The sequence below is a fragment of the Lithobates pipiens genome, unplaced genomic scaffold (assembly GCF_037356315.1).
Source record: "Lithobates pipiens isolate NorthernLeopardFrog02 unplaced genomic scaffold, aLitPip1_a1.2 Scaffold_16, whole genome shotgun sequence".
NCBI classification, from domain to species: Eukaryota; Metazoa; Chordata; class Amphibia; order Anura; family Ranidae; genus Lithobates; species Lithobates pipiens.
Window position 1 is genome coordinate 103,496,246 of NW_027507748.1, and position 19,892 is coordinate 103,516,137.

A 19,892-nucleotide genomic window follows, 5' to 3' on the forward strand; every position below is an offset into this window, starting at 1 on the left:
GGACTTTCCGAATGAACGGACTTGACCACACACAATCACACCAAAGTCCGACGGATTTGACCATGATGACGTACGACCGGTCTAGAATAAGTAAGTTCATAGTCAGTAGCCAATAGCTGCCCTAGTGTTGGTTTTCGGACGTCGGACTAGCATACAGACAAACTGATTTTTCGACGGGACTCGAGTCTGTTGGAAAAAATTGAAACATGATCTAAATCTAAAGTCCGTCTGATTTTTCTACAGCAAAGGTCCAATGAAGCCCACACACGATCAAATTGTCCAACGGATTCGTCTGACCTTTGCTGACGAAAAGTCCATCCGTGTGTACACAGTATTACAGTTGAGAAAGATAAACAAGGCAATGAAGTGGTTTCACTTTACTAAAATTTTGAACAGCCCAATTACTGCACCATTCGAAACACAGGGGATTTACATTTATCTCTGCTGCAGCTAGTGATTCCACCAGGAGAAGAAAGCGTTTAGGTGGGCAGGCGTCTTCATGTAATGACCTACATAGCCGCAGGCAGGTCGGTACTAGAAGGAGGGCCTGCACCTGAATGCCAGTGACAGCAGGCCTTTGTAAAATGTCATAGAGGTAGGTGAGCCACTGGCCATATGGGCAGGTCAAGCTTTGTAATTGACAATCTAGTGAGCTGAAAATGACAATGTGTGCCCACCCCAGGAATTCATGCTTTAGGTTGCCTATTCCTGTTCTAAATGCTTGGAATAGCATTGCATGGGTTTGCAAGATTTATGATCACATGACCGCTGTTTGGCTGTTGCATGATTGGAAATCACGCAGTTACCAGCAGCTATACCGGAAAGCAAGAAGTGATCGGAAGCTCCCCATTAGCAGCCACTAACTGTGCATGCAGGGCACGCGGCCTTGGCACAGCTGTGCCTGCTAATTGGTATGCAAATATGCGGCCTCTCTGCACCAAGGCCCACCCACTGAGAGGTTGCATATTTACGTGCTGTCAGCGAATAGGGGTTAACAGTTCCACTGTTTCAAAACGAATAATTATAAACTTTTAACACACATACTGTATTAAGCAATATAGAAAAGTTAATAATGATTTTGTGACCCTTCAGAGCACATGATGGAGCAAGGACTGCAAATTTTCAAAACCTTACAGGTAGTCACATGACTGGATTGTTCACAATCATGTTATCCAGGGCCACTGCTGACCGAGGTAGATGGAATCCTTAGCGCAGGGGTTCCCAACCAGTGGCCCGGGGGCCAGATGTGGTCTGTGGAGCCTTCTGATGTGGCCCACGACCTCCTGCTTTGGGATAGCAGGTTTTCAAGCCCAGATCGTAGGCTGTTGACCCACCATCCCAGAGCATCAGTGTTTTGAATGAATGAAATTGCTGCTGACTGTACTCACTGTGAAGGCTTGAAAATAAATACGCTTGATGGTATAGAGTTGCTGGCTGCTTTTATTCGATGACTGTTTTAAATTAAGCCAGCGACAGAGGAAGCAAGCGGCTGCGGAAGCCTATGCAGATGCTTCCTGTATAGCGCCGGCTCCTGTCCCAAGCGGAGTGATACCAAATTCATTCTGCCTGGGACAGCAACAGCTGGCGATACCTGATTGGAAGACTTTTATTAAAGGTAAGTTTATTACTAAATGCAGTGTATATATGGGCATATCTGTTCTGCAGTGGTTACTGGGCTGCTTTCAAACTGATCTGCAGGTGCAGCACATTGCACCTTCGGGTTACCTGCACTGAGTCATAGACTTCTGTTATTATCTGCGGGTTTGGTGCGCTTTCAGAAAGTGCACAACACCTGCATGATATCATAGACATCAATGGCAAAGTGCAGCTAACCTGCAGGAAAGCCACAGGTGCATTGTACTGCACCCACAGTGCAGGTAAACTGCCGCACATCAGTGTGAAAGCAGCCTTAGGCCCTTTCACATGATCAGTTCAACTCACACGGACCCTCCATTCACCTCTATGGAGTGGCAGATGTAAACGGACTTGTGTCCATTTACACCTACCTACCTGCAATCCAATCCACTATAAAATAAAAAATAGAATGGGATCCATCCCCTTCCATCTGGTTGGATCGTATAGGGGGGCCCACAGAGTAGAGTGGGCTGTGTCCATGTCTGCTTTGCATATACAGAGCAGACACAGATCTGTCTTCTGTCCGCTCCACTTATTGTGGCCCGCGACCAGTTACCAAGTCTCTTAAGTGGCCCTCGCTCTTCAAAAGGTTGGGCACCCCTGCCTTAGGGCAAGGCTTTGGTTGCAACCAAAAGAGAGAGCAAACTGTGGGCTGAAGAGAAGGTCTCAGACACACCTCTTAGAAGTGCACAGCTAATTACCAAAAAAATGAATTATGGATTAATATGACACAAGAAGCTTCAGTAAATGCTCAGTCCCTAAATGTACTGCATACGTTCAGCCTGGTATATGGTATTGTGGTGACAAGTTCACTTTAAGGACCGGTGTGATATTTGTGAAATGACCACACTGTAACATAGCCCTATATCCACATATAATTGGAAGACTTACGTTAATGTTTCTAGATGTTGATGAAAGTGCTCTTTGCTTTTCATATAAATGTACAAGTGTCTGTTTTGACCGTCAACACCTGAAATGAATGAGATTTGGTTAACCAGATCCTTTATGTTGCACAAGATTATAAATTAGGCAGTTCATGCACTTTAATAGACCTAAAATACCCAAGGGTATTTAATAAAGGAGATCAAAAAGCAATGATGATGTGCAAGACACAGTACACAATGGCATCCAATCAGAGTTCAGCTTGATGCAGATAGATTTGTGAAAAGTGATTTCTGACTGCCTACTGTAAATCATCTCTGCTTTGTATCACAAATAGGCACAATGATGAAACCAGCCTGATAATGTTCTATCCCCTAAATAACAGTGTTATTTCAAATAATCAGATCATATTCAAGGAAAACAGATATATACTTTTCAATGTAATCTGCCAAGTGCTATATGTTTAGTGCTTTCTAATGCGCTCGCTCGTCCCCCCCCCTTTCCTGGCCGGCCGGGTAGCGTGCTCGGACAAGGGTCTGATGTGGACCTGGGGGGGACCCCCACGCCGATTTTTTTCGGCGTTGGGGTTCCCCTTTAAGTCCATACCAGGTGGTGGAGCCAGCGACGTCTCCATCATGGGCCCTGTCTACCTGGAGACCCGCTCGAAATGAGCGGACTTTTCTCCGGGCTGGAAAAGTCCATTCATTTCAAAGGTACGGCGGACTGGCACACACACGGCCGGATTGTCCGCCAAGATGCAAGTCCGGCGGGAAGATTGGAGTGCAAAACTACTTTCTAAGTCCGCCGTACTTTCGGGTCAAAAAGGTATGCCGGAGGCTACACATGGGGGGTTTCTCCGGCGGACTTGAGTTTGCCGGACTTTTCCACCCGATTGTTTGATCGTGTGTACGCGGCATAACACTAAATCTGTGGCCATATTTCTGCATTTTCCTGTGCAAGCTTGGACACCCATTGCATTCAACAGATTTCCTTCCAAAATGCTTCTTTGCTGTTTTTTGGAATCAAGCACTTAATGTAAGATTTTGAGGACAAACTGCTATTTACTATTGAAGTCATTTTAAATGTAGCCTTTCAAAAACACCACGTAAAGCATAAAACATGCATTATATGCACACTGTTATGACTCCTGTGGGATCATCTATCTCATGCTGATCTACTGCTTATAATACAAGTTGCTTGGCTGTCATACGGATCCTCTAGGTTCAATGATTTCAGAGTCACTGACCAGGAACAAGTATGCAGAAAGCAGTTCTAACTTAAAGCTTTTCTAAACCCAGAAGCAAAAATTTATTATATTGCAGTTTACAAATCCTTAAAAAAAACGTTTTCCCCTTTATTTTTGCCTAGTAATCCTCCCAATAAGTCAGTTTTTTTTTCAGATTCCTTTAAGCCCCCGTACACACGGTCGGAGATTCCGACAACCAAATCCGTCGAAGTTATTCCAATGGATTAATTCCGGAAGAGGTCGGACTCAGTTGTCGGAAAATCCGATTGTACATAATGTGATGACGTTATTTCGTTACGACGGGACTACGTTCAGGCTAGCAGCCAATAGCTTTGGTCTAGGAATTTGATCTGAGCATGCGTGGCACTTTGTCCGTCGGAGTAAGCTACACATGATCGGAGTATGTCCGATTGGAGCATTTTGTCTGCAAATTTTACCGCCAAGTTGGAAAAGTTGGTCCGTTGGATATTTTCCAATGGAAACAGTCCGATGCAGACCACACACAGTCGGAATATCCGACAAAACGGTCCGATAGGAAACATTCCGTCTGAATCTCCGGCTGTGTGTACAAGGGTTTACAGACCACGCTGTCTAGCAAAAGTGTCAGTTCATGGGTTGAGACAAACCATTTAACAATTATAGGGGTGTTTACAATGTTCAGGATATATTTGTTTATGTAAAACCTTTTCCCTCCAAAATAGAAAAAAATACTGTTGCTGTTATTGCTTACAAAGTGTTAGCTGAAGTTCAGCTTCACTTTGTTAGTCAAGTCCATGAAAATTTGTTAGTGCGTCTAACACTACCCTTTCTACAAGTTGACAATGCTGTCTAAGGGTGGCTTCCATATAGTGGAGACTCCCTGAGACAGAAAATGTTTTACTGCCTGAAGTACAGTGGTGGCCGCTAATGCAGGCACATGGATGCCACCCTCACTATCTATGTGTCTGGCCGGCTAATCTATATGCAGGGCACCGGACACATGGATTTCAATAGGGGTTATTTTTTTAAGCACATGATTAGAGCCTGAGGCTCTAATTGGCTTCAAAAAAGGGTGGGCTTTGGACGCAGAGCCCATCCACTTGTGTGACAATGGCGAATTAATATTCGCTATTGTCTTCCTGATTCTCCTCCCAGCCAATCAGGAAGCAGTTCCTGTGACCCGATTGGCCAAGGAGTCTTAGGACCCCCTGGCCATTTGTGTCCTGTTCACCCGGGAGGAGAATCAACAGCCCGGCTCTTCATTCCCCTTGACTCCAAAGATAATGCCCTGATCCCTGCCATCCATCTGTTTCCTCCCGGGGAAGAGTACCAGATAAAAATAAAGCTTAAAAAAGCCCCCCCCCCCCAAAAAAAAAGAAAGCAAATGCAGCCACCACATTTAAGTATTGGTAAGCTGCATTATATTGCATTCTTGTTTTGGGGTCCAGATCTATATCTATATATATATATATATATATATATATATACACACACACACACATACATATACACACGCACACACACACAGTATACAGTATGTGTATGTATGTATTACATTTATACTGATAAATATGTAGGTGTGATCATGTGATCAGAAAAATTCAGTATACTACCTTTTTTAGCTATTTCTTGTTCCACCAGTCAGAATTTGTCATTATCATTTGGAACTCCTGAAATTCCCAAGTCCAAATATTTAAAATGCGTCCTCTTATGCAGTTGATACCCTTACAACCGTCTGATGTTGAGTATTCAGATGTGCAGGATCATGTGTATGCTGCAGGAAATTGAACAGATTAGAGGCATTTGATGGATCAGCAAAGTTAAAACAGGTATATGAATACTCAAAGTTCCTATTCCAAATACAAAACAGCACTTTAATAGACATTAGTGAAACATAACATTGGTAAGTCGTTGCTGCAAAGCAGTTCCAGACATATAACAAACCCGTTTCTGGCCTTCTGAAATGTTTGCACAATACCTATGATGTCAGAGTGAAAATGCCAGACATCATCCTGGTTATAGCTGATGAAAGCTAAACCAGGGTGCAGATAAAACAAAAGAATAAAATAAAGTGATTCTAAAGGTGCATTTATTTTAAAATAACAAACATGTTATACCTACCTGCTCTGTGTAAAACTATGGCACAGAGCAGGTAGGTATAACATGTTTGTTATTTTAAAATAAATGCACCTTTAGAATCACTTTATTATGATCCTCCTTATTAAGAAGTGGAAAATTAGGGGCTCTTTTGATACCAAGTCAAGGTCTGGTAGACCAAGAAAGATTGCAGCCACAACTGGAGGAAGAATTGCTCAGGAAACGAAGAAAAACCCACGGATAACCACAGGAGAAATACAGGCTGCTCTACAAAAAGACAGTGTGGTTGTTTTTAAGGAGCAGAATTCAACGATACTTGAAAAAAAAAGAAAAAAGAGCTGCATGCTTGAGCTTCCAGAAAGGAAACCTTTACTGTGCCAATGCCACAAACAAGCCAACGAGGCATGTCAAGGTGTTGTTGGGCATACTGTAACCAGGCTTTTTTTGTGGAACTTGTACAGTAAAGGCTTCTTTCTGGCAATTTGACCATGCAGATCTCTTTTGTTCAAGTATTATTGTATTATAATCCTTACAAAAAAACACACCATCTTTTTCCAGAGCAGCCTGTATCTCTCTTGCGGTTACCTGTGGGTTTTTCTTTGTATCCTGGGCAATATTTCCACCAGTTGTGGCTGCAATCTTTCTTGGTCTACCTGACCTTGGCTTGGTATCAAATGAGTCCCTAATTTTCCACTTCCTAATAAGGAGGATCAGGGCTGCTCTGTGTAAAACTATGGCACAGAGCAGGTAGGTATAACATGTTTATTATTCTAAAATAAATGCACCTATTAGAATCACTTTATTTTTATTTTTTTGTCTTCTGGAGTTCAGCTTTACCTTCCCATCTGACTGAGGTCTAAAAGGTAAGGTAACAGATTTGAAACTACTATACATCAATGGGTTAATCAGCTAAACATTATTACTGTAATTTTCACATTTCATGTTTGTAATATATGAAACACAAAAAAATAAAAAATCACAGTTTCTAACATGTATGTTTCCATGTATGTTTCCTACTCTAGCCATAGATGGGAAGATGTGACACCAAAAATAGCAGCAAGGGTATTCTGTCTACAGCTTCATTACCTGCCGCTGTCTCTTCTGCAGTCCAGCCTACAGAACATAGGGTGACCCATACCTCCTTCTCCCCCTCCTGATTGAGGGAAGGATCAGCTAGGATACAGAGAAATTTTCCAGCCGGCTGTACAATCTCCATGGACAGTATTGTGCATTTACTATGACAGAAACCTTTCTAGAGGCATCCCTAAATATATTATTCCCCTAGTTGGTGTCACACCGAGCCTTGAGATCAGAGCAGGATGTGGCCATTTATCTCAGTCTTGAATATGATTATCAGTAACTGCAGAGCTAGTTTAAAATACACAAATGTTAGTAGAAGATAACTCTACTATAAAACATTGATTATTTTTTGTAATATAGTGTCCCTTTAAGTTTGTGTTCAATTATTGCCTCTACCCCTTTCAAGAAATCTACTTCTGCCTGAATTAATACTCTTAAAATATCTGCAAATCTACCACAGTAGCTGCTTATGAAACAATAACACCTTTTATTTCACAGGGAATTAGGTAACCATTTACTTCAGCAGTCTGGCAGAGCACTTAAATCTGACCATTTGTGCAAAATCTACTGCAAATGCCTAGAACTTCTGGAATTAAAAAGCCTGATCTTTAACTAAAGTGTTCTGTTTGTATGAATAGTGGGAGCCTCTAACTATAATAATGTGTACAGTAATTAATCCAAGCATTGCTGTCAGCACTCTGTGTTTTCTTAAAGTGGCAAGTATGTCTTTGTTTACAAAATTTAGAGGACAAAGTCACATTAAGGCCGCGTACACACGGGTGGACTGTCTGACGGACAATCCGCTTGTGTGTGGGCTTCAGCGGACTTTTTCAGCGGACAGTCTGGCGGACTAAGTCTTTCGGAATTTCCGTAATATTGTCCGTCCAAACTTGGTTTCAGCGGACAGTCCGCTCGTGAGTAGGCAAGTTGGACGGACTAAGTATGGCGCATGCTCAGAAAGGATTTATACGGCCGAAGGTTGCATTGCAGTGTATTGGACGTCGTATTTCTAGTCCCGTCGTACGTGCCGTACACGTCATCGCGCAAGCTTTCAGCGGACTGTCTGTTCGTCGTGTGTGGTCAAGTCCGTTCATTCAAAAGTAGGACGGACTGTCTGTCGGATTGTCTGACGGACTTAGTTGGACGGATAGTCCGCCCGTGTGTACGCGGCCTAAGGTTCGGTTCACACTGCCGCGACTTGGGATCCGACATGTGAGACCCTAAGTTGCATGACATGTGAAATCCTATGTTAGTCAATGAGAGCTGTCCGACTTGTGCCCATAGAAGTTGCCTCTGAGTTGGATCCTCATCTATGTTGAGGTGATTTGGATCCGATATTACAGGAAGATTACCCAGGCATTCCCTGAAATTTGCTTCAAAATCACATCACAATAGTCACGTCAAGTCAAGTCGCCAGCAAACTGCCAGGAAGTTGCCTGGCAAAGTCGCACCAGAATTTGCGTGACTTTTCAGTAGTGAACTGAGCCTAAAGGATAACTGTATACAGTAAGTATTAAAAAAAATAATAACAAGGCAACACACCTGTAATAAAATCAGTTCTGCTAAAGACCTAGTGCACAAGCAGCAGTTGGATGGTGGGATGTGCTGATTGTACAGAGATAAGTAAAAGTGTGCTTGATTAATATATAAAGGTGGATGGTGGGTCTTCCTGAGTGCCTAGATGTTCATGGTGGGGATGTGCCACATATAGGTGTGTGTGATGAGATCTGCTGCATGTATAGATACAGTAGATTGTTTCAAGAGAGGTCTGGATTCTTTCCTAGATACACATAGAATAACATAAATGGATACTAATATTTATAGGTATATTTGATGCAGGGAATATCTGACTGCCTCTTGGGGATCAGGAAATTATTTTTTTCTCCACTGGAGCAAATTGGAAAATGCTTTTTTGTTTTGTTTTTTTTTGCAATCCTCTGGATCAACTGTGGGTATATGATTGTGTATAAAGGATTGTATACATTTTTTTCCCCTTCTATTGGTTGAACTGGATGGATTTGTGTCTTTTCAATCAGACTAACTATAACTATGTAACTATGTACTTTGTGGGGTGTGATAAATGTATAGAGGTGCATGGAGGGGTGTGCTGAATGTATAGTTGAGAACAGTGGTTTTTGTGAGTGCATTTGTATGTATGGTTGGATGTGCTGAGTGTATAGATGTGCATAGTGCGGTGTGGGGAGTGTATAGGGGTGAAAGGTTGGGTGTACTGAGTGTATAGCAGTACATGGTTGGGTGTGCCGTGTGTATGGAGGTACATGGTGGGGTGTGCCGAGTGTATGTAGGTACGTGGGTGGGGTGTGCCGAGTGTATGGAGGTACGTGGGTGGGGTGTGCCGAGTGTATGGAGGTACGTGGGTGGGGTGTGCCGAGTGTATGGAGGTACGTGGGTGGGGTGTGCCGAGTGTATGGAGGTACGTGGGTGGGGTGTGCCGAGTGTATGGAGGTACGTGGGTGGGGTGTGCAGAGTGTATGGAGGTACATGGGTGGGGTGTGCCGAGTGTATGGAGGTACGTGGGTGGGATGTGCCCAGTGTATGGAGGTACGTGGGTGGGGTGTGCCGAGTGTATGGAGGTACGTGGGTGGGGTGTGCCGAGTGTATGGAGGTACGTGGGTGGGGTGTGCCGAGTGTATGGAGGTACGTGGGTGGGGTGTGCAGAGTGTATGGAGGTACATGGGTGGGGTGTGCCGAGTGTATGGAGTTACGTGGGTGGGATGTGCCGAGTGTATGGAGGTACGTGGGTGGGGTGTGCCGAGTGTATGGAGGTACGTGGGTGGGGTGTGATGAGTGTATGGAGGTACGTGGGTGGGGTGTGCCGAGTGTATGGAGGTACATGGGTGGGGTGTGCTGAGTGTATGGAGGTATATGGTAGGGTGTGCTGAGTGCATGGAGGTGTGTGCTGAGTGTATGGTATGGTGTGCTGAATGTATCATGGAGGGGTGTGCTGAGTTTATCAAGGTGCATTTAGGGGTGTGCCGAGTGTATCATGGAGCATTTAGGGGTGTGCTGAGTGTATCATGGAGCATGGAGTTGTATGCTGAGTGTATAGAAGTGCATAGTGAAGTGTGCTGAGTGTATAATAGTGCATAGTGGAGTGTGATGAATGTTTAGAGGTTGCACGATGGGGTATGGTGAGTGTATAGGGGTTAACAGTGGGGTGTGTTGTGTGTATAGGGGTGCATGATGGGGTGTGCTGAGTGTAAAGGGGTGCATAATGCGGTGTTTTGAGTATACAGAGGTGAATGGTAAGGTTTGCCGAGTGTAATGGGAGAATGGTGAGATGTCCTTTTCATGCTCTCCAAGACTTAAGCCTTGTATACACGGTACAATTGTTGGTCAACTGAGCATCTGATTTTTGTCAAAAGGGCGTGTGCCAGGATCTTGTCTTGCATCAATTGTCGTGCCACAAACACAAACGTTGTGACAAGGAATTTCAGCTCTTGAGCGCCACCCTTTGGGGCCCTTCTGCTAATTTCGTGTTTGGTAAGCACTGATTCCAAGCATGCGTGTTTGTACTTTCGACTTTTGTTTGATGGATTTGTGTACTGACCATATGAAAATCTCACGTCAAACCGCTGTGTGATGAAACTTTACTAGCCTGCCATCCAACATTTGTTGTCTGAAAGTTGGGTAATATTTGTCAAAAGGAGTGTACTAACGGTAAGATTTTAGGACATTTTAGGGCAAAATTCTGTCATCAGATAATCCCCTGCCAACAATCATACCGTGTGCATGAGGCTTTAGACTGGGATGGAATATTAGCGACAATGGACACAGAACAGAAATGGGAATTAAAAAAAAAAGGCTGTATGCGAACTCACTGCAAAGTATATTCCCATGGCCAATACGTTTAAAAGACTAAAAATAAAACCTATGTGGCTCACAGCCAAAGTTAAAATGGCTATAAATAATGAGAAAAGAACTTTAAAGAAAATATAAAAATGAAGGAATGCTTTTATTGTTTAACTTCTACAAAGAATATAACAGAATATGTAAAAGGGAAATCAAGGATGCAAAAATTCAAAACTAATCGCAGATTGCAAAAGATAGGACAGACCCCCAAAAATTCTTTAAATATATTAATTGTAAAAAGGTCAGGTTTGAGCATGTAGGCCCTTTACAAAATAATCTAGGAGTAGGTGACTGTGGACAAGGAAGGCTAAATTATTAAATACTTTCATCAGTTCTGTGTATACAAAGGAGCATGGGGGAGCTCATGGCCATAATGGGGTGGTATAGGCACAGCCACAAATGATCCACAATGGCTCAAAAGAGATATGGTCCAGAAATATTTAGGACAGAATAAAGGTGGATAAAGCACCTGGACCAGATGGCATCCACCCATGGATCCTAAAAGAATTGAGCTCTGTAATTTCAAAGCCATTGTTTCTAATTTTTAGATACTCGTGACTGGAATGGTACCACTGAATTGGCGTAGGGCCAATGTGGTGCCCATATTTAAAAGGGATCAAAGTCTTTACCAAGTAACTATAGACCTGTTAGTTTAACTTCTATAGTTGGGAAGATACTGGAGAGTTTTATAAAAGATCACATAGATGAGTTCTTGCTGCAAAAAATATTTTAAACAGACAGCATGGATTCATGAAGGACAGAAGTTGTCAAACAAATCTGATTTCTTTTTATAAAGAGGACCTTTCCCTCACTGCTGGGTGTAGCGAAAGGGAAAGGGAAAGGTAAACTTTTCTCTCACTACACTGTGTTGTACAAGAAATACTGTAGACTGCCTCCTTCTGTATACTGTGCAGTACATTGCATATGCCAGACTGTTCTACTCTGAATGCTGTGCTCTATTTCATATACTTCAACCCACTAATGATCACAGTGCTGTCATATTGATAAGCAGAAATTATTGCATATCACAGGCACATCCAAATTTCCATATTCAGTAAACAGGCACACTTTTGCTAATGTTGTCTATAAAACCATACACAGGAACATAACCTGGAACCTCAATGACTGTCCATTAAATTATAAGGCCTCATGCACACTGGGCTATAAAAATACATGTAAAAGCACCTCTATGTTAGCTTTCGTGTCCATGTACAGATGTATAAGAAAAGAGTGTTTACAATCTGAAAAAAAATAAAATCATATATTTAGGCGCATTTGAGCATTAATGCCTTCCAATTGCCAAAATAAATAAAAATACTGAGAAATGGAATGCATTAACACCTAAATATATCTAAACACTTCTGCAATACACAGCTTTCTGCTTGTTTTTTAGGTAGCTTTTTACCTTCAAGGAGTAAAGGCATTTAGAGGAGATGAGCAAATGTCTAGCGTGCATAAACCCCAGCTTAAGTCCCATGAACCCCAGCAGATGTAGACCTCTGTTTCAGTGCAAGGGGGTGAATAACAAAAAAAATAAAATAAAAAAATGGACAAACACAACAAACTTAAGATTTGACTGCACCGTGCTCCAAATTTAATTTAAAGCACTGGGGCCAATACTTAAATTGGAAATTGAAATAAATAATGTGGCACTTACTCCAATAAATGTGTCACATAAATGTACTGTAGATAAAATTAGGAAATAAAAATAAATACTAAAGACTTCACTGGTGCTTAAATAATAAAACATATGCAATTAATTCATCCATATAAAGTGCAAAGTGCTGCATACAAAAGGTAAAGAGCGCAATAGCTCCTAATGTTACCAACCCTACTGTGGGTTAATATTACACATGTGTATTCGTTTTCGTCCGAATGCATTTTCGTCCGAATTTCAGCTATTTTCGTTTTCGTTTTGACAAACGGTAACGAAAGCACAGAATCCGAAAAACGAAAGATCCGACATAAATAAATGCTTTATTTTCGTTTTCATTGTTACAACAGTTCGATATAGAATAGGAGATTCGACATGACTCTGACAATAATCTGTCTATAGAACCTGTGGTCGAATGTGCCTAACCTTACCTCTATTAGTCCAAGATTATATAGAGAAAATATTCAACAGAGAAAAAAGATTTGACAGAGAGAAAAGATTCTGCAAGTTACTGTCCTAAAAATTGTTTGGGGACCCAGGTCCTGCCCCAAGGGACATGTATCAATGCAAAAAAAAGTTTTAAAAACGGCCGTTTTTTTGGGAGCAGTGATTTTAATAATGATTAAAGTGAAACAATAAAAGTGTAATATTCCTTTAAATTCCGTAGGGGGGGGGGGGGGGGGGGTGTCTATAGTATGCCTGTGAAGGGGCGCATGTTTCCCGTGCTTAGAACTGTCCCTGCACAAAGTGTCATTTATGTAGGAAAAAAAGTCCTTTAAAATCACTCGCAGCTATTATGAATTGTCTGCTCCGTAATACAGAGAACACTCATTGAAAGTCATTGATAAAAAAAAAAAAAAAAAAAAAAGCGTGGGGGTCCCCCAAATTCAATTACCAGGCCCTTCAGGTCTGGTATGGATATTAAGGGGAACCCTGCGTCAAATTAAAAAAAAAAATTGATGCGGGGTTCCCCCTAAATATCCATACCAGACCCTTCAGGTCTGGTATGGATATTAAGGGGAACCCCGCGTCAAATTAAAAAAAAATTGACGTTGGGGTCCCCCTAAAAATCCATACCAGACCCTTTATCCGAGCACGCAACCTGGCAGGCCGCAGGAAAAGAGGGGGGACGAGAGAGCGCCCCCCCTCCCTCCTGAACCGTACCAGGCCACATGCCCTCAACATTGGGAGGATGCTTTGGGGGTCTGTGACCCCTCAAAGCACCTTGTCCCCATGTTGATGAGGACAAGGGCCTCATCCTCACAACCCTGGCCGGTGGTTGTGAGGGTCTGCGGGCAGGGGGCTTATCAGAATCTGGAAGCCCCCTTTAACAAGGGGACCCCCAGATCCTGCCCCCCCTGTTTGAAATGGTAAGGGGGTACAAAAGTACCCCTACCATTTCACAAAGAAAGTGTAAAAAATTGTTAAATAAGACAAACACACTTTTGAAAAATTCCTTTATTAAAAATAAAAAATAAAAATTTTAAAAAAGATTCCAGTGGTGGTAATCCACTCTTGCGATCATCTCTCCGTGTTCCAGCGACGCTGATCTCATCCAGCGCAGCAAATCCATCCACCTTCTGTCTCCACTGAGGAGACATTGCGGGGATTTCGGTGGCCTGACGTTTCTTATATACGGAGGGTGGGGCCACCCGTCACCTGACCCCGCCCCCCTCTGACGCAAGGGGAAACCCGGGCTTCCCCGTGACGTATGGGTGACCCCGCACCCCTCTGATGTAACGGAAACCTGCCTGTGTTACATCAGAGGGGGGCGGAGTCACCCATACGTCATGGGGAAGCCCGGGTTTCCCCTTGCGTCAGAGGGGGGCGGGGTCAGGTGACGGGTGGCCCCGCCCTCCGCATATAACAAACGTCAGGCTGCCGGAATCCCTGCAGTGTCTCCTCAGTGGAGACAGAAGGTGGATGGATTCGCTGCGCTGGATGAGATCAGCGTCGCTGGAACCCGGAGAGATGATCGTCCGTCGCTGGATAGCAAGAGTGGATTACCACCGCTGGAATCTTTTTTGAAATTTTTTTTTATTTTTAATAAAGGAATTTTTCAAAAGTGTGTTTGTCTTATTTAACTATTTTTTACACTTTCTTTGTGAAATGGTAGGGGTACTTTTGTACCCCCTTACCATTTCAAACAGGGGGGGCCTGGATCTGGGGGTCCCCTTGTTAAAGGGGGCTTCCAGATTCTGATAAGCCCCCTGCCCGCAGACCCTCACAACCACCGGCCAGGGTTGTGAGGATGAGGCCCTTGTCCTCATCAACATGGGGACAAGGTGCTTTGAGGGGTCACAGACCCCCAAAGCATCCTCCTAATGTTGAGGGCATGTGGCCTGGTACGGTTCAGGAGGGAGGGGGGGCGCTCTCTCATCCCCCCCTCTTTTCCTGCGGCCTGCCGGGTTGAATGCTCGGATAAAGGGTCTGGTATGGATTTTTAGGGGGACCCCCACATCAATTTTCTTTTTTAATTTGACGCGGGGTTCCCCTTAATATCCATACCAGACCTGAAGGGTCTGGTATGGATATTTAGGGGGAATCCCACGTCAATTTTTTTTAAATTTGACGCAGGGTTCCCCTTAATATCCATACCAGACCTGAAGGGCCTGGTAATTGAATTTGGGGGACCCCCACTCTTTTTTTTTTTTTTTTTTATCAATGACTTTCAATGATTGTTCTCTGTATTACGGAGCCGACAATTCATAATAGCTGCGAGTGATTTTAAAGGACTTTTTTTCCTGCATAAATGACACTTTGTGCAGGGACAGTTCTAAGCACCAGAAACATGCGCCCCTTCACAGGCATACTATAGACACCCCCCCCCTGCGAAATTTAAAGGAATATTACACCTTTTATTGTTTCACTCTATTCATTATTAAAATCACTGCTCCCGAAAAAACGGCAGTTTTTAAAACTTTTTTTTGCATTGATACATGTCCCCTGGGGCAGGACCCGGGTCCCCAAACACTTTAGGACAGTAACTTTCAAATTAGCCTTTAAAATTAGCACTTTAGATTGTGAACGTTGGAGTCCCATAGACTTTAATAGGGTTCTAAAGTTCACACGAAGTATGCTATATACTAGCTCCGTCGAATTTTCTTTATACATTCGACAGACACCATAAGCCTTCAAAGACAGATTCGACCATAATTCATGTGGATTTTCGGACTAATGCAATTTTTGAACGAAAAACTAAATAAATAAAAACGAATTTCGGGAGTAACTAAATAAATTAATTTTTCGGACGAAAACGAAATTCCGAAACGAAATATTTTACTCTGCCCATGTCTAGTTAATATCGCAATGCCAGTGCTGTAAATTCAGTGCAAAATAAATAATATGGCAAAAAGCAGCAATTTCTGATATACCTCATACGGAGATTGATACCACACTCCCAGTGCCGTTAATCCAACCACACAACTGCACTGTATTGATTTTCTAACAAAATGTCCAAAATTCACTTATTTCCTAATCCATGTGATTCAACCTTTCTATGTTTACAATGCCATGCTCCATCCTTGTGCAAAAATGGGCGCTCACCCTCAATATAGACCTATACTTTTATATAGGTCTATTTGCGCTTGATGGCTATTCCCCTTATAGGTTTACGCTCTTGTGTTTATACACCATATACTTCTACTCCCACTGCTCTCCACATTATATCCAGCAATAATAATCAGAGATCCCTGAAAAAGTCACATGAGCATTAATGCAATGCGTCGAATGGAGCCAGGTGACATCACTTCCGGAATATCCATCTTATTTATATATGTGGAGACACAAAGATTCAATGTGAGCAGCTGCTTGATCCTTACATTTAATTATACATTTAATTAACAACTTAAAGTGGTAGGGCATAGGATCCCTCTTCTATAGATACTTAAATTGGCCTTTAATTCTTCCCCGTATCCTGCAAAGCATTGATTAGCATTCTAGGAGCTCCAAATAAACACATGTTAGCAGGACACAGGTTGTCTATGAAAGACCAAGTCTAGTCCAGCAGTCGGTATTTCAAGGCAGGAATGTGCACATGATCCATGTTTGCCTGTTTGGAAAACTTGACTTCCCCTGATGAATTGCACAAAAATGTAGAAAACATGAAAAAGTGAGTCATTTAGATATCTATCCATCAAATAAACTCCCTTGTAATATCTGACCTTAATTTCTTTTGGCGAAGACTGAGACCAGACTGGCTGATCACCAGACTTGGAGTTAAGAATTCTGACATCAGGGTTACAGATGTTCATAAATATCACCAAATGTTTGAAAAACCACAATGCTGAAAATCAATGACAATAATCCGAGACAAGCTAATCAGTTCGATCCTGTCTTTAATTACTGGGCTAGATTTTTCTCTGTCTGTTTGGACTATTAATCCAAATCTGACTTGTTTTGACTGCCCCAGTTGTACGTGTGCATAAACAAGGTTTGAAGTCCTTGTAAGAAAACAGATTAAAGTGTTGGGAAGAGAGAATAGCAATTTTCGGCTTTGAAAAATAAACAGAGATTTCACCAGTAATGATGTCGACGATTTGGCCCGAGGGCTAAACCGGTTCGGAGATGGGAAAAACGTGTCTTAAAACAGGACCATGTCGTGTTCTTAGAAATGTTTTCATAATTGGATCTGCTGCTCCTTGGAGAAATGCACAACATATAACATGGGGCAACACAAGAATATGACACCCTTGTCTAGTTCTATTTATTCAAGCTGTCGGCCAGTAAAATCCAAAAGTCAGGTTATGTCTGGAAACACTCCAGGTGTTTTGTGCCTGGTTCAGTAAATAATAAAGCAATATCACAGAAATTACAGTAATGCTACCCATGGTTGCAGGGTAAATTAAAGCTGGACTCCAGACAGACACATATAAAAGATACATTAATGATGATTTGTAATAATAAATCATTACATGTATTTTTTCATGCAACAAAAGTAAGTAATTGAATTAAACGTATGCTCCTTTCACACATACGGACTGTTCAGATCCGCCTGTCAGTTTATTCAGGCGGACCTGAATGGTCGCTCCATACAGCTTTATGGAGCATCGGATGTCAAGGGTGACATGTCCGCTGACATCCGATCCATCCTGATCCGCTCCGCAAAATCCAGACGGATGGATGTCCTATTTCCATCCGTCTGGCAGATTGTATTGGATGAAAACGGACAGGCGGTCTGTAATCATCCGATGCCCCCAAAGGGGAGAGCGGACTTTCTGATAGGACTCTCATCCGCCGGCTGACAATGGAGCGATCCCCACTGAGCAAGCAGAGTAGAGAAAACGGACAACCTCGTGTGAACAGGGCCTAAGAGAAAAAAAAAACTCTTGCCTGAACTTTAAAATGCTTGTTAAATCCCCCATCCAGTTCCACGCAGTGGTTTTCAAGTAAAAGGACATTTTTTATTAGGCTAGGTTCACACTGGCATTAAAAGCAAGCGTTTAAGAGGTGTTAAAAATGCTCCTCAAATTCCTATGCACAAGATACGATAAACACCACACAGTGCTGTTCACACTATCAAAACATGAAGTGTTAGCAATGTGTCACTTCAAAACTGAAGCCTCATGTTGAGTCAGGAGGCATTTGAAGTCTTTCACCGCCTTCCATTCAAGTCTATCGTAGCACCTCACAAATGCTCTGGCAGGTAGTTGTGGTGCCATTGCAGGTTGTTAAAGTGGTTCTAAACCCTGTTACACCAGTTTTCACTACAGGTAAGCCTATAATAAGGCTTACCTGTAGCTACCGTGAATACCTCCTAAACTTGCACAGTTTAGGAGATATTCACTGTATCTGCATGTGTATGCTCATTGAAGAAACGGCCCGCTCAAGCCGTTTCTTCATACTAGCTCATTATGCCTTTGTCTTGCAGGTTTTTTTTTTTTCTGAGTTTACAATCACTTTAAGATTAGTTAATTTACTGTAATGGAATAGGCATTTGTGGAGCAGTTTTATTGTGCCTTAATGCTCATCAAATGCTTCAAAACTGGCCATAGGGCATTTGGGAATCATTTTTAATTCATCATTAACGCTTGTAAAATGCCAATCTAATGTCCGTACCAAAGCTCATTAACAGGAGTCTAATGCCAATACTAACGCTATAAGAGCATTTGTTAAGCGTTAGAAATTTAGTCAAGTGTGAACAAGCCCTTACTGTCAGTGCTGGCTGTAACTCTACCCCAGGCTGTAGCCCAATTTATGGGTATACCTGTGAGGGAGGTACAGTCATCACTGAAGCCACCTCCTGCCCTTCATTCTGCTACCCTTTGCATCCTCCATCACCTCTTCTGGGCGTGACACACACAAAGCAGTCCACGCAAAACCTGCCTCCTCCTCTGAATGCTGCCAGGAACAAGCTCTGCAGCTCTGTCTGTATGGCAGCCCTATAATTCCTCTACTGTACCCCTATGATGGCTTAAGAGTACTGAACAAACCTCTGTCTTCTAATGAAAAAGACAGAGCTAAGTCTCACCTGCCCACCACCACCAACTATGCAAGGAAAGAGTGCGAGTAGATCTATTCCGAGATCTAATGATGAGGTAGCCGGCTTGTTTTGCTGAAGGCTTGGGTTTTTGGGAAACTCCAGCGGCTGTTCTTCACAGCATAAGTTGACAGTTTCTATTCCACTCTCCCCTCTCATCCTTCATCCCCATCTCTTTCATTCACCATTTTCCGATAGCAATGGGTGGGGAGATATATGACCTCATACCCACTGCACAAGTTTCAACAGGACCAAGTGTGATGCGCTCCTAGTGACACTTTAGTTTCAGACAATTTCAATTCCCTAAAAAGCATCACAGAGAATGAGACAAGCTGAAAAGAGGAGACCGTAGAGTGAAAAGAGAAATAACAAGTCAAGAGACTGACAAGTTTCCCTGACACAAAGAGAAAAAAGGGACAGGGGAGGGATCTGATTGACAGCGGTTTAGACATTAATGGCTGTGTGTTGAGTTATTTTGAGGGGACAGCAACTTTACACTATTATACAAGCTGTACACTCACTACTTTATATTGCACCAAACTGTAATTTCTTCAGTGTTGTCATATGAAAACATATAATAAAATATTTGCAAAAATGTGAGAGGTGTACTCACTTTTGTGAGATACTGTAGTGGTTAGCGCTTTCACCTAGCAGCAAAAAGGGTTGCTGGTTCGAATCCTGACCACAACACCATCTGCCTGGAGTTTGCATGTCCTCCCTATGCCTGTGTGGGTTTCCTCTCACAATCTAAAAACATGCTGGTAGGTTAATCGAATCCTGTCTAAATTGGCCCTAGTATGTATGAATGTGAGTTAGGGACCTTAGGTTGTAAGCTCCTTGAGGGCAGGGACTGATGTGAATGTTCAATGAATATGTAAAGCGCTGCGTAAATTGACGGCACTATACAAGTACCTGAAATAAATAATAATAATTAAAAAAATTATATACACACATACATACATATACAT

At 42.5% G+C, this 19,892-nt stretch overlaps 1 protein-coding gene across 2 annotated transcripts in view; it reads right to left on the bottom strand.

Annotated features, from left to right (window-relative positions):
* Window positions 1-19,892, bottom strand: part of COL8A1 (collagen type VIII alpha 1 chain) — a 143,800-nt gene that overhangs the window by 62,889 nt on the left and 61,019 nt on the right. For both annotated transcript variants that reach the window (XM_077480187.1, XM_077480186.1), the window contains exons 2-3: window positions 5,356-5,516; window positions 2,527-2,605 (exon numbers count right to left, since the gene is read on the bottom strand). The gene's annotated coding sequence lies outside the window, so the exon portion shown is untranslated. The remainder of the gene's footprint in view (window positions 1-2,526; window positions 2,606-5,355; window positions 5,517-19,892) is intronic.